Source organism: Cryptomeria japonica, unplaced genomic scaffold (assembly GCF_030272615.1).
Source record: "Cryptomeria japonica unplaced genomic scaffold, Sugi_1.0 HiC_scaffold_963, whole genome shotgun sequence".
Lineage (NCBI taxonomy): Eukaryota > Viridiplantae > Streptophyta > Pinopsida > Cupressales > Cupressaceae > Cryptomeria > Cryptomeria japonica.
Window position 1 is genome coordinate 22,871 of NW_026729653.1, and position 16,872 is coordinate 39,742.

A 16,872-nucleotide genomic window follows, 5' to 3' on the forward strand; every position below is an offset into this window, starting at 1 on the left:
ACTCTGCTTCAGTAGTGGATAAAGCAACCACAGCCTGTCACTTACTCATCCAACTAATTGCACCACCAAACAAAGTAAACACATAAGTACTGGTGGATCTTCTGCTATCAATATCACCTGCCCAATCTGAATCCACATAACCATGGATATCAAGGAAAGTCATGTCTCCGACTGAATTACCATGATAACACAAAGAATACTCTGAAGTACCCTTTAAATATCTGAAGACTCTTTTGACTGCATCCCAATGAACTCTACCAGGATTAGACATATATCTAGAAAGTACTCCCACTGCTTGGGCAATGTCTGGTCTAGTACAGACCATAGCATACATCAAGCTTCCAACCGCACTCTGGTAAGGCACTCTGCTCATGTCTTCCATCTCCAATGGGGATGTAGGACAATCTGAAATAGATAGTTTCATTCCAACTGTAAAAGGAACACTCAATGGTCTACAATTCTGCATGTTGAACCTCTGTAACACTGAATTCACATACTTACTCTGGCCTAGCCATAGCTTTCTGTTCACCCTATCTCTTCTAATTTCCATCCCAAGAATGTGCTTTGCTGCACCAAGATCTTTCATTTCAAATTTAGCAGCGAGCTGAGACTTCAGTTCTGAAAGCATACCTTTCCCTTTACCAATGAATAACATATCATCAACATACAATGCAATGAATAAGAAATGATCACTATAAGATTTATAATAAATACAGCGATCTGATTTAGAACGTTCAAATCCCAAACTCAACACATATGTATCAAATTTCTGGTACCACATCCTGCGACATTGTTTGAGGCCATACAAAGATTTCTTCAATTTACAGACCAAATTACTTTTGCCTTTCACCACATAGTGCTCTGGCTGTGTCATATAAATATCTTCCTCCAAATCACCATGAATGAAAGCAGTTTTCACATCCATTTGCCCAACCTCTAAATCATAAGCAGTAGCAATAGAAAGCAAAAATCTAATGGACGTCATTTTTGCAACAGGAGAAAATATCTCACCGTAATCAACACCCTCAACCTGAGAGTAGCCTTTTGCAACCAACCTTGCTTTATACTTCTCAATGCTTCCATCTGAACCAATCTTTTTCTTGAACACCCATTTACAACCAACAGGTTTTCGTCCTTCAGGCAATGGTACAAGATCCCATGTATCATTCTTTTTCAAAGCTGCCATTTCTTCCTCCATAGCAATCTTCCAGGATTCTGCATCATTCATACCTAATGCCTCTTCTATAGATTTTGGTTCATCCACACTAGTATTCAGAGCAAAAATACATCTCCAATCATCAGGTGAATACCTTTCAGGTGGTTGTCTATGTCTTGTAGACCTTCGAACAAGCTGAGTTGGAGGTTCTTCCTCCTCTTCTGAAGATTCAGAGCTAGACGAGCTCTCCTCAAATTCTTGCCTATCTAGGGGTCTCGATTCAACTCTTTCAGGTGTAGAAGGAAGTTGAATCACGTCTTCTTTTTTAGTCTATTCTGGCTGCAATGTAACAGAAGGAGACTTAATTTCTCTAAAAATAACACTTCTACTGTGAATTACCTTTTGTGCAACAAGGTCCCAAAGCTTGTATCCTTTCACACCATAACTATACTCGATGAAGATACATTTCACAGCCTTGTTCTCCAACTTTGTTCGCTTCTCCTTTGGCACATGTGCATATGCCTCGCAACCAAAAACTCTAAGATGTCTCAATGAAGGCTTGTGACCTGACCATGCTTCCATAGGCGTTTTATCAAGAAGAGCTGATGTAGGAGACCTGTTAATTAGGTTGCAAGCAGTGGCAATAGCTTCAGCCCAAAACTTTTGTTCGAGACCAGCACCACTCAACATACTCCTAGCCTTCTCCATCAGTGTCCTGTTCATTCTTTCTGCAACTCCATTCTGCTGTGGAGAATACGGAGTTGTCTTCTGCCTGTTAATTCCACAGTCTTTACAGAATCTATCAAAATGATTAGAGCAAAACTCACCACCATTATCAGTTCTCAAACATTTTATTTTCTTTCCAGTCTGCAACTCAACCATTGCTTTAAATTTTTTAAAACGACTAAAAACTTTAGATTTACTCTTTAGAAAATATACCCATGTCCTTCTACTAAAATCATCAATAAATGAAACATAATATGTGGATTTTCCAATCGAAGAGACATCTACTGGACCAAACACATCAGAATGGATAAGATCCAAAACACCACAAGTTTTATGAGAACTCGAGTAAAACTGAACGCGGTTTTGTTTTCCATAAATGCAATGCTCACAGAAATCAAAGTCAAGATTACAATCATTCAAACCTTCAACAAGATTTTTATTTTTCAAGGTCCTTAGACCCTTTTCTCCAATGTGGCCATGTCTCTGGTGCCATAACATAGTCTTCTCTGCAGGTAACTTTGCTTCAGACGAAAGTGCACCCTTAGGTACCCAAAAACCATTTCCATCTGCTGAAGGTGAAACCTTCAAATCTTCCAGTGAAGTATCCACAGATTTACTTTTTATAGAAATGCTATTACACTCAACAGTGTATGCTTCAAGCTTATACAAAGTGCCAAACCTGACACCTCTAGCAACTACCATAGCACCCTTAATCATCTTACATCCTATTTCAGAAAGGACTACCTGCACACCCGCATCTATCAGTTTGCTCACAGATAATAGGTTTCGTTTTAATCTAGGGATATGCAGCACACCATTAATCCTTTTTATTCTACCATCAGAAAACCTGATTCTAACTTTACCTCGACCAACAATGTCTAGAGGTGAATCATCACCCAAGTACACCTTACCTCCATTAAATCCTTCATATTCAGAAAACCAATTTCTATTGGAAGTCATATGAAAAGATGCACCTGAGTCAATTAGCCAGGCATCATTACCTGCATGAGTCGCCAAAGCCGCAATAAATGCATCGCCATCTTCCTTGTCGGACTCAGAATCAGAATCGAACTTTTTCTTTTTCTTCTTCTTTTCTTCTTTGCAGTCCTTACGGATGTGACTCGGTTTACTGCAATTCCAGCAAATGACTTTGGACTTTCTAGGAGATTTCGATCTCCCTTTGGATTTGGACTTGCCGCGCTTCTCATTCTTCTTGCCTTTCTCCTAGGTCTTCCACAAACGGTTAGGGCTTCCTTTGAACTGATGGATACCTTCCTTCGCATCTCTTCACCAAGTAGGGCACCCACCACGTCTTCAGATTTCAAAACAACAGAAGTACTACCGATAGCCATAACAAGAGAATCCCACGAATCAGGCAAAGAGCAAAGCAAGATCTGACATTTCTCCTCCTCGTCCATCTTAACACCGACGGATACTAATTGAGCCACCAACATATTGAATGCTTCCAGGTGGTCTGCAATTCGTCCACCCTCTTCCATCTTCAAGGAATACAATTTCTTTCTTAAGAAAATTTGATTTAATAAAGATTTCACTTGATACATCTCACCAAGCTTAGCCCATAGCTTCTTTGCAGAGTTTTCTTCATGGACATTGATTAGAACAGAGTCTGCCAGGCATAGTCTGATTAGACCCTTGGCTTTTCGGTCCATAACATCATACTGGGCTGCCGCAGTAGGATCTGAGGGCCTTTGGACATTCGCATCAACAGCATCCCAAAGATCTCGATCTATTAGCAGATCTTCCATCTTCAGCTTCCACATCTCAAAATTACTTCCATTAAATTTCTCCACCTTTATTCTCCCTGACGAACTCACCATCTGAATATTCCTGCAACAAGATCAAAAAAGTGTCTTTTGTACAAGCTCCCACTCAAATCTGGATTAGTTCAAAAAACCCAACTGCCCACAATTGAAACCAAAGGTGATCAGGCTCTGATACCACTTGTAAGGAAGTTAAGTAGCGGAAACAACTTCCTACACTAACCTTGAGAGGAGGGTAATGCAAAACTTTTTCAGATCATTACAACAGTTACAGAAAATAGAAATAGATATAATAGCATTCATACCACAACACAATGATTTACGTGGGGAAAACCCTTTCGAGAGAAAAAACCCCACCCTCCAAAAGCAGCTCAATATTTTATTCAGCAATCAAAATAGATTACAACATATTTGCAGAGCAAGCTCTTCGCAGGAGTACCACTAATCAGAGATTCAGAGGCAACTCAATAGCCATAAGACTCTTACACACAACCTCTATCTCACACACCTCATAAATAGGAGATACAATACAAGAAACCGTCAAACGGTATTACAAAACCATGGGCTAAAACCACCCAATAAGGTGTAGCCGACCTTATCTCCCTTCTAGACGCCCTATGACATGTTAAAGCACACATCAACACGTGTCGCTCCCTTTTACAGCTCATTTATGTATCCGATACAAATTATTTTTCCTATTTCAGGAGTACAAACTTCCGGAGGCCATAACTTGAGAACCGGGTGTCCGATTGATGAACCGTTTGAAGCGACGGAAAGCTCGCGAAGTTCTCTATCACCTCGTAACCCGCTTCGCCGGTTATGACCACTTTTGAGGGCATTTCGGAGCCTCTAAAGTCCCCAAAATTAAGTTTAAATATTTTATTGCACCCCTCTAAGACGAAAACTTTAATATCTTCAAAACTAGCTGTGACCTTGCGACGAAACTTTACCGGAATGCTCATCTAGCCAACCAGAAGCTTCAGGGAGAGTTTCGCACCATTTCGTGCTCAAATGAAAACTTACTATAAATAGTAACCTCACATAAATGCAAGGTTGAGACACCATTTTTCCCAACAGACTTGAAGGCTTATAGTGTCAACTTGACTCCACATTATTTTTTATTACAGTGTGAATTTGACTCATTATATTGTTTCATCATACATATATATACTGTGAACTTGACTCATTATAGTGTGAACAATTCAAACCATAGAAGAAAACTGAACAATTTGAAGCAATGGAGAACTGCATATTTAATATGACATGACTGACTGTTTCCCTCAAAAATTCAAATTTGAAAATAGCTAGCTATCACAATCAAATGCATTGCACATTCAAATTATATTATAAGACAAAATTTTCCATGTCACTTTCATTACAATCCAATTCATTGCATATTTATGAGTTCTACAAATTCCCTTTGCACATTCCTTATGTAACTATTTGTTTGCAATATGTATGTATGTTATACATATGCATATGCATATGTATGTATATGTGCATATGTGAAATTCTATGTACATGTGCATATGCATGTAGGTGGATATGTATATGTATGTACTTATGCATTTGAATATGTATGTATGAATGCATGTAAGGATTGTATGCATGTTGTCAAATGTTAAAGACATTCAAAGAGTTGTTTTGCATTCAATAATGTATGGATGATTTGTTGTGACAACGTTACGCTACCCTCGATTATTACTATTTTTTGCAGGCACGCTAGATCATTGAAGGAAGAACCATACTTGTGGAAGATCATCATATCAATGTAAATGTGTTTATTAACACACTTCAATTCTTTGGAGATTATGCCTTTAATGCTTACATTTTATATTAATTTATGTAGATATCTTAGGTAGTTATGCATTTCTTATTAAATGCACGTTTCTTAACACACTTTAGTTGTTTTGCATTTTGTTGTGATTGTTATGGTAGGCAATTACAAACACGATAAGGAGTCACTATGTCGAAGACAACGAGCCTTCCTCTCAGGTAAAGTCAATATGACTACTTTGGCAATGATCTAGTAGACAATTCAATTTGTGATTTGTTTATGTTTCAGTTTGTGATTTGTTTATGTTTCATTTTGTGAATTGTTTATGTTTCAATTTCTGAATTGTTTATGTTTCAATTTGTTTAAATTCCTCACTTAGTTCATCTGGCTACAAGAAACACACTTAGTTCACATTAGAAAAAAATCTAGTAGAAAATGCATTTTTTGGATTGTTTATCTTTCAATCTTCTCTTTGTGGGACTTTACTTTGGCAATGATCTATTAGACAATGCAATTTTTGATTTGTTTATGTTTCAATCATCTCTTTGTGGAACTTTAGCTTGTTTCAGTTTCATCATTTATATGCCTATGTTGTTGTGTTAATGTTATATATATATTATTGATCAAAAGGAAATGCCCCTTTTGTAAAACAAATAAGACAAAGAATTGTTTAAAAGTACCTTAAAATATATTTTGGTAGATACTGCCAACAAGGAAAACTTGGCAGCTAACAAAATATCTTCTAGGGCACTAGTAAATAGTTCTTTGTCTAGTGCCTTTTTGCAAATAGGACATTTCCTTTTATCATTTCGATGCAATGACATAGTAGACATATTAGACACTGCAATTTATATATGATCACTGCAATTTGAACACTTATAAGTGTTCAAATTTCTCACTATCAAAAGAGGACATATCGGTGAGATCTAATAATTAGATGCCACTGATATGGCCTTTTTGATAGTGAGCAATTTGAACACTTATGTGGCCTCTTTTGATAGTGAGAAATAAATGAGATCAGTTCAACTGACATATGAGAAATATCACATCAAAAAAATAAAAAAAAAACATATGAGATTTATAGCAACACCATCAATTCATTGGAATATTCATCTGAGATATCTGAAAATAACGGATTTCTGAAAACGTTACAAAATATCTAGCAATATGTTATTCTATAATCACATCACAGTTATATCGAAACTCAAAATCTTCTCTTCGGAGGGCTCACAAAATATAATTAATCACAAACTCAATCAATTTTCCATATGGGTATTAAATGGAGGAGGTGTCACAAATCCAACCCCAACAGATTGTGGCCTACTAGGGTTTGGCCCAACAGTAGTGTTTTCTTGGCTGGGAAGGGTTTGTAAGAAACTTATTATTTGAGAAAGCAATGCTTGGTTGACACCTGAAGTAAGTTTCATGGTGTCTGAGGATCCAGGTTTAGTCCCAACTTGCATAGTATTAATAACTGTGAAGGCTGGGGACAAGAGGTTCATCATTTCTATGAGAATTGGGTGTCGGATGCGTAGAGGTTCTGCGACTATGGCCACATCTTTTATCCTCTTTGCATGCTTGGCTACCTTTTCATCTTTCATCATCGTCTTCTCAAGCTTTGTGTCTGCATCTTTCTTTGCCTTCTCTTGTCTTTGAATGAACTTCTCTTGGGAATCCTACATTTTTTGGTTTGTTTTCCCACCCTCATAGCCTCCTTTTCTATCACTTCTGCTTCACGTTGTTCCTTCCTCTATCTCATCTATTCTTTCTTTCATTCTGTCAATTCCTCATCTATTTTCCTTTCAGACTCTTTATCTTTTTCCCTTTGAATGTACTCATCAGATGTCAAGATCTGTGACTAGATACTTAGACATAACACCCCTTTCCCACCTCCATGTGAAGATTGATTCATTCTCTGCACTGGAAGTCTTAAGAATCTAGTGATTTGCCTTGGCACTTGCTTCCCATCCTCTTGTGTACATGACACAAACTCAGGTTCATCTTGACTTATATGAATTTTGTCTTCACAATCAACACCATCTTGTTGCTCCTAGTTGACTGCATTGGTGAAGTAATGTATCACATCTACTGGATCAATTTTTGATAGACTTGGCATGGAAAAGGGTTACATCATCACAGTTGGTTTCTTCTTGGGTCCAGTCTAGTATGACAGCTTGTGTTGGAAAAAACATGCTCGTTGATGTACTTTCGAAACCCTCATTTGGCTGGCTGGTTTGTGGGGGCAGACTTAGTTCGGTAGTATGTGGTGTCAAACTTGTACCCTCAACTGTTGCTTGTGTTCCACTATAGTGCTCTATAAAATCTTGAATGTCTTCCTCATCAAAACCAACCAATCGCAAGAAAGATTTCGCTGCCATATACTCTGATTCTTCATCCCTTGAAGTGGTGTCATGTTTTGCTCCAATAGTTGGTTGTATATCAATTGCAACCTCAAATTTCTCACTTGGCCTCATATCATTTTACAATGCAGACCGATTAAGTGGCCAAATCCCTGTCCTACAGAAGCCACTGATTATATTAGCTAATGTCAATGCCTGGGCAAAGGCCTTTCTCGCAAGAGTTGTCAACTCTTCCCTTCCAATTTCAATTTGTGGGTACTTTGACATCCATATACTCCTCTATTGTTTGAAATAATTTTGAAAGGTGAGAATACAAAAACATCAAGTGGCTGCAGTTTGTGTCTTATATGAGCAGGAAGGGTTACAGAATCTATACCTATTTGCCTTGCTTCTTCAATTGTCTTGAAGGCTACATGGCTGCCATGACCATCAAAGATCAATAGGGCCTTATGTGAGGGTGAAACTCCACCAGGGACTAAACGTACAAAATGTTCCAACCAATTTAAGAACAACTCCTTTGTCATCCATGCATGTTCATGGATTGCTGGAAAATGCTTTTGGCTCGTAGTTTACAATGTAGTTTCAGATATGCCTCTTAGATTTGAATAGATAAAATCTAAGAATGTTGAAACCACATGCACTCACACATGCCAAAATAGTAATCCACTCTCTACTCTTCGAAATTAGGTGCGGTACACACCTCTGGCCCAATTTTTCTATCACTCTCATTCCACAATTCCTCCTAGCTTGCACACTAGTCTCATCACAATTCCAAATCCGACTGCTACCATAGTGATTGAGGTTGTAAATTACCTCCAAGTTGTCATAGAAAGAGGCAACAATACAAGGTCGAAGTATAATAGCCCTATTGGAGTCCACTCCTTTAGCTATTCTCATCATTAGATCAGGGTGCCTTTGTCTAAAACTTGCCCACCATGACCTCCCTAGTATCCCATTTTTGAATGGATTAGGCCTATTCTCAGTAATTTGGGCAATGGTTGATTGAAGTTGACTGATTTGGAGAGAATGATCAATTTCAATCATATCTTTGCACCATTGGACAACTTCATCCTCCTCCTTTGTTGATAAAATGGTGTGTGGATCCCTCATAGTCGTGGTTGTGGCTCCCATCAGCCATGCCCTCAAAAAGTCAATGGGGATAACATACTTGATTGATGTGCCTCTAAGAGATATGTGCTTGTCTTCTATGCATGATATTGCTTCTTTCATGTTAGATATGCTCCATTTTGGTTTGGAAACCTTTGAGGCCACCTGTTCTTGTGGTGTTTCTGGAATAAGATTACAAGTTGCAGTAGAATGGTCATGTACAACAATAGTTTCCACATCAGTTGCATTGTTAGGTGAATGGTCATCTACAGTAGGAGTCACTGGGTCTTCAATTTGAATAAAACTATCTTCATCAGGGAAGTGCACCCAATGAGTGACTCTAACTATTCGATGTCTAACTCATTTTTTTCCCTTTTTATCTAGTGTCATTATCTTCAGTGAACCTACAATGATACGGTACCAATGATAAAATGCAACTATGTGTGCCTATATATATATATAAAGACATATCATTGAAATGAAACCCTCAATGCCATTGAGATAAATGATGAAAAACAAATCAATTTTTGTAGGTACCAATGAGTACAAATCCATCATTGAACATCTTTGAACAAAAAAAAATGGTACTGTGTCACTATTTCTATATGCCTGATAATATAGACAATAACCATATAGCCACATAACTCGAAACAACCATGCATGAGTTAAGTATGTAACTGTGATGTGTTTGAAAATCGGATATTGTACACACATACACATAGGTACAAAACTTGAAACATTATATAACAAGGAGAGAAACTAGAAGCACGAGATGCAAGAGTGAAAGATGTAACTGTGATGTGACTAAAAACTATATTGTTGATATAGTATTAAGATGCAGATTCATTTCTCAAATGACTAATAATTAAATGATGTTGTTGTATTTCTCATAAGAAATTTATTGGAAACAATAGTGTATGCCTAATAATATTATTTATAGTGAGTATATTAACAAATTGAAGACAGAGAAAACAATGAAAATGCCTCAAAAAATCTTCATTTCCCAAAGTTTTTAGGGCAATGTAGTTGGCGGTAATTCGTGCCAAGTGGCCCATAACATGTATGTGAGAAGGTTGTTATATGTCGACTATAACACACACACACACGGACGTGGAAAACAACCTTATAGCTAGTATACAATCACTGTAAGTAATAGTATCAGGCATACACAGTATTGTAATAATAAATAATGAAGGGGTTTCGAATAATTATGAATAATAATCATTTTTATTTGCATTCTCTATAATTATTTTGGCATTATAAATAGAGAGACACCATTTAACAACGCACCCATAAAATAAAATGATAAATAATGAAGGGGTTTCGAATAAAACAGATAGATAATCATTTTTTTTGTCATTCTCTTTGAGGATTTCAACATTATTAAACTGTAACAGAGCATTGAAATGAAATCTATATCGCAAAATGAAGCAAAGAAAGTGGAGTCAAGTTCACACTATAATGAAGCAAAAAAGTTGGAGTGTAAAGTTCACACTATTATAAGCGAGCATTGAAATGAAACTGTAAACTGCATACAAATAAATCATCGATAAACAAAACATAATGTAGCTACAAAGGAGCTAAACCATCATTGGACATCCAATATGGTTGTTAATATTATTTACAGTGACTATATTGAAAGAAATGCTGGTTTATTGAAAATAGTATAATTTCAATTGAAAGATTTATAACATTTAACGTTGACTGCAGAGGGAATTTAGTTATTCTGTGTGCACCAACCTGAATGTGCGCCCTTGAGTAAGGAATGTGCAGAGGGTATTTGCAGAGCTTGGGAATATGCAATGAATTGGATTGTAATGAAAATGACTCAAAAAGTTTTGTCTTATAATATAATTCGAATGTGCAATGCATTCGATTGTGGTAGCTAGCTATTTTTAAATTTGAATTTTTGTGGGAAACAGTCGGTCATGTCATATTAAATATGCAATCCTCCATTGCTTCAAAGTATCCAGTTTTCTTCTATGCTTTGAATGAAACTTGGTTTTTTTTAATTTGATTTTATGTAAATTCTTGGTCACTCGAGAGCCTTACACCGGTTGTTGCAAATGCAGATCCATTTAATGCATGAAACTATGAAGTGATATTTGGAAGAATGTACACTTGAGTGTCTAAGAAATCTAAAGTTGATTGTTTTTATGTAATGTAATGCACCAATAGTTGTTCATATGTAATTGTAATTGGAGTACATTTGTACTTTTTAGCCACATGCATAAAGTGGCGAATGTAAACATTAAGTTTAAAAAAAAAAAAAAATGTTTATTATTTGTGCAAATTGTTTTGTATTAAAATAGGAAATGTACCAATAGTTGTTGTTTTTTTTTTGTTGTCAACTACTAATTCATTTGTGAACATGTATTGGTGTTAAAATAAATATTTACTGTATTTTTATGTTGACAAATTTTTTTTTAATCTTTTGGGGGGTCAATATGACAATAAGGTGACGGTTATTGGAACTATATTATCTATTGGTAGTCTTCCCCTACTTAGGCTATCAACAAATGGTTGAACAATGTTTGAAACTTTGGTAAATATTCTGACTCCAGAAAAGTGTGTGAATCGAAAAAATTATTTAAAACCAAATTTGTACCTATAACCGATGAAAATATCTGTACAATTTCATTTCTCACCAAACCAGAAATTTCATGTGTGCAATTAGTTGACTCATTCTATAACAGTTACTGTTCTTGAGGCAGATGATGGCAACGGTTCTGTCAGCCACGAACATAGTACAATCCTTGTTATTACTAGACGTCATTTTCACTGTCCAATCAATCTAGCGTGGTTGCATTTGAAGTTAATTTTAGTGACTTTGTTTAATCTCAATTAGTTAGGTATAATAAAAAAAATGCATATTTTTATCAATTAAAATATAACTTTAAGAGTGAATGTCAATATTTAGTAGCAAAATTTGCAACGGCCTGAAATTTAAGATACAGAGGATTGCCTTCTGGATTGCAAAAAGTTTCACCTAAACTTGCTTTATCAGGAAACTCCACGGATTCGCTCTTTGCTTTAAAATAATTACACTAGAGATATAGCGATCATAGAATAAAACACTTATGTTTAATCCATATGGTACTTAGCCATATTATATGGAGTAGAGATTCAGGAAAATTTCAATCTTCAAGCCAATCCAAAGTGAATTGCACTTCTCCAAAAAAGAAAGTGAATTGTACTTCTCCAAAAAAGCCCTCTACTAGACTCCATCAATTGTCCATGTGCACATGAAAATCCAACAACTAGAAACACCTAATAAACTAGACAAATAATAATGATCGTATGGCTTAGTTACAGACTACAAATAACTCAATATACTAAAAAGTTAGGGTCAGAAAAGTGAACTGTGCTTCCACAATTTCCACTCTCAGGTCAGGGATAGAAGAGGCTTTAGCTCGCAACCACTTTCCCCCAATATTCTCATTGCAGATAACATGTTTGAGGGAGCTTAATCCACAAACACTTTCTGGCAACCTCCTCAAATGATAACACTCTCTCATGTCAAAGTCTCTCAATTTCTTGAGCTCATCTATTTCCTCAGGAAGTTTTTCCAAGCCCTCGCACAGTGAAATGTCTAGAAATTCCAGGTGCCCAAGTTTTCCAATAGATGTCGGAAGCTCTTTCAGGCCTGGTAATGCTGATAATCTTAACATCCTTAGAGAACTCATATTTCCGAGATTATATGGCAGCTTCTCAACCAGATGGCAGTTGGTAACAGACCATATATGAGCACAGGGCATGTGACAAAGAGCAGGAGGCAACTCCTCAAACTCGCTGCAGTGGTCCAGGCTAAATTCATGCAGATTGGATTCGTTGAATGTGGGCATTTTTTCAAATCCTTCGCATAAGCTTAGAGAAAGTTTGTCCCAGTTTTGCATAACTCTGCTCTGTTTGGGAATGGTGGGTAAAACCAGCCTCTCCAAGGAAACACTTCTGAGCTGAGTGAAGATAAGGCATCTAGACCTTTTATTATGGCCTTCTCTGAGCTCAAATTACATAATATTAAAACTTTGAGTTTTTTCATAGTTTTCAGAAATGGAGGAAGAAAGTATTCGCTTGCAGAAAAGTATAACACTAGAGCCTCTGTCTCCGGAAGATTCATCTCATACCAGTCATTCTCAGCCATAGAACCTGCATCAGATAAATCATATATGCAATTGAATTAGAACATCTTTCAGCGGCAAGCAAACTACTTGCTAATGAAAAAATTTGATATCAAAGGAATTTTGCTTCAATCACATATATGAGGAAGTAGGACGAAAAGTTGAAAACACAATAAATCTTAATATTTGTTAATTGTTCACATAGCCTTCATATTTTGCCACTAAATAAGTATTTGGGCGGAATATCCAACCTGTGTGAATAGAGACAATATGAGCATTGAACTGTCTATCTCTAAGCAACTCCCATTCCCCTGGTAGGCGATGCTCCTTCCTGGGCATGAGTAACCTCTTTCTGTGGACTATACTGCCCTGGCATCCCATATACAAGGCTAAGTCTCGCATCACATCATGCTGTAAAAAGAATAGCTCAGAGGCACATCCGTACGAGATTGTTGATTGGATTCTGATAATGGCAACAACCAAGTCAGCTCAATGTTCTAAAAAATGAAAACAGGAAATTTATATGCAAGGAAAGACATTTACCCTTGATTGCTTATTAGATTCAGGAGATTTCTTCTTGCAAGTTCCAGTAACATAATATGGGCATCCTGCCACTCCATATTCCGAACATAAACCCAAATGTCCAGCAGTGCGTCAGCACAAATTTTCTTGCCCTCTGGAAATGACCCCAAGTCTAAAAAGCATTCTCTCCAAACATCATCCAAGCAATCAATACTGGTCTCCAAGCGTCTAAAAAGCCCTTCGCTGTGATATGGGGATATTGATTCTCCCAGGGAAAGTTTTTGCTTTGCATTCTCCCAGGCCACATGAGGTTCCCCGTACAAATAACTTCCAACCACTTTAAGAGCAAGAGGTAAACCCTTGCATTCGGCTTGTACCTGTCATTTACAATAGCGATATTTTCATGAATGTTCAGGGAAGGCCAGTAAGATAAAAAAGCAACGAAATTGTATTGTACAATTTGAGCTATTACTTTTGTGGATAAGTACTTTTTTCAACTTCAAAGTACTTTGAGTACCAGAACAATGAGAACACCCAATAATTGCAATATACCAAAGCAAAACGTCAAATAACCTCATAATTTCCTTTCACTTATATTATTTTTATTTGATTTGATAAGAAGCTGTAGTTTTATTCACATTTGGTAAGAAAAGTCTATACCTCTATTACTAGATTTGCATCTGCCGTAATTGGAATTGATGTCTGTCCAAATGCTGACAAGCAGAAAAGTGAGAGAGCATCCTCTTTGTTCAACAATGGCAATTGATACAGCCGAGTATAGGGGTTTCTAGGGACGATAGAACCGTTTCTAGTTGTGACAAGGGTTTTGCACCCCGGAGCTTCAAATAGTAATTTGTCCAAATTAGCTCTGGACCAAACATCATCTAACACCACCGGAGTTGGCTTAGATTGCTTTAAAAGCCGCTGCTGAAGCTGTATATGTGCATCTTCCACATTCTGAAACTCAGGTACATTCCTCCTAAAGAGCTTCTCCCATATTGTCTCTAAAATTCCCTTCAGATTTGGGGATTGTGAAACAGTGATGAAAACTATATTTCGGAAACAACCTGATGTCCACAAAAACAATTGTGTTATTAGTAAGCTGCAAAAGAACAACAAAATCCTTAAGCTGGGAAAATCATCAAAAAAATGATGGATTAAAAATGTCACCTTTGATATTGGGATCATCACATAAAGCCAATGCCAAACTCGTTTTTCCACCACCGCCCATACAATGCACACCAACAATGGAGGCGTCGCTCTGGAACAAAAGCTCCTTCAAATCCCCTATGGACTTCCCCAACCCAACATAAAACATAGATTTCACAGGCAAAGTATTATGAAAAGAATATTGGTTTGCCTCTCCCTTTCCAGTTCTAGAGCACACCGCCTTGCAATTGAAGATATCCATTTTCAATTGCTCAAACGAAATTGTTATATAGATTTCACAAACTCTCTGCCAACTTCAAACCTTCTGAAATGTTGGACAGTCTTTTGAAGTTTCACTAACTTCACTAAGTCTACAGAATTGCATAATTCAGAAATCGAGCTTGTGGTGTAAATTCCCTTTCATTGCGGGGAAAGCACACATTATTGTTTTGATGCGTGGAACATGATTCTAAGAATTTTGATAGTCAAACTCCGAACTCCTTCAGTCTTAAGCAGTTTCGTCGATATACAACGAGAAGTTTCTTTTTTCCCAGCATAGAGATTTGTTTGAACTTTTTCAGAAAGCTTAATTAACTTTACTCTTTAATAATCTTCCTTATTTTTTAAAATTTCAGTTCATGGACGTCTTTATTGATTTAATTTTATTCTTTTAAAAGCTTCATTAATCTTTAAAATTCAATTTATGGAGCTCTTTATTGTCATGAAGATATATTCTAATGAATTCATTTGTTCATGACTTTTTTCACAAGTTTAATATTTGATTATTTTTTAATTTTATTGGAAGTTATAATTTCAAATTATTTTATATTTTTATAATAAATTCATTACAAATTATGAGTGTTTCATCATAAGAAATAGAAACTATGTTTCTTAATTCATAATGACTTGTAATATAAAGTATTTAAATAAGTTGTAACAATGATGAAAGAAGTGTAATAAATCTCAACACGTGAAGAGATAAGGGCAAATCAATGCATTCAAATTGAGGTATCAAGAAATGATTGTGTTTCTTTATATCACTTGCATAGTTTACATTAATGTTTCAATGAAATACTTATGATTTACACAATGACATATAGTGATTACCAATTTAACATATAAGAAACTAGTAATGATAACACATAAGTCCCCTTCATAAGAGTCCCCTTACAATTGTGTGTGTGTTTGTGTGTACTATCATAATTGTATCCTCATAAACTTTCATTCTCACTTGGACGTCACTTTAGTGTTTCTACCTTGTATGCCCTAAATATACCTGATTCTTCTCAAACCAATGTTAAATATGTGGTTTTTACTATATGTTTTGACTTCTTGACCTTTGCCCAGTCCAAAAGGATTAGACTAGGGCATTAGGCATCATAGTCCAATCCAAATAGGTCCAAATACAAACCCTCTAACCATTGGAAAATGTTGATGGAGAAACAAAAATTGATGTCGATCTTTTTTGTAATTTTCAACACATTTCATTAAGATAGGTATAAAAACAATCCTTATGCCCTCATTTGAAATACCTCTCAATTACAATTTCTCAAGAACAATTCAATTCTAATCGAGCAAACAATCAAGCATCATTAAGGCAATGAAGGAGAGGTCAAGTATTCAAACTTTTAAGCTTTCAAGATGACATCCATGATCAAATTTATGTGAAGCCCTACACAGTAACATCGACCTTTATGTGAATACTTCAAGGAAAAGGAGATCCATAAAGGAAGGTATTGCGATTCAAATTGAGCATTTATTTCTAGATCTAACCTTTAACCTACAAGGGTAAGCCCTCTTTTCTATTTCATTCATCATTATAGAGTTAGCTCCAAGTCCAAGGTTTGACCTAGAAAAATCCCTATCAACCCAACAACATATTTTCCTCTCTTGTGAACATGCAAGTTGCAAGTTCATCAGAGAAAAAATACAGATCCAAAAAGTGTAGACTAAGACAAAAAGAGCTAGATTTTGAATAAGTGAAAAACCCTTGACAATGACAATCATTCATTGAATAGTATTCAAAAAAATAAATTGAAACTTTAGGAGAATATTAAGAGTAACATTTTGATCCTAAATCTATTATTAATATCTGCATCTAACACTTATAGGACTAAGTCACCTAGCCCCATAGTTAATTATTGACAGTTTTGGGCTCAAATTTAGGCATTGG

The 16,872-nt window shown here is 36.2% G+C and overlaps 1 pseudogene; it reads right to left on the bottom strand.

Annotated features, from left to right (window-relative positions):
• Positions 1-12,242: 12,242 nt before the first annotated feature.
• Positions 12,243-14,796, bottom strand: LOC131046654 (probable disease resistance protein At4g33300; annotated as a pseudogene).
• Between the last annotated feature and the right edge of the window lie 2,076 nt (positions 14,797-16,872).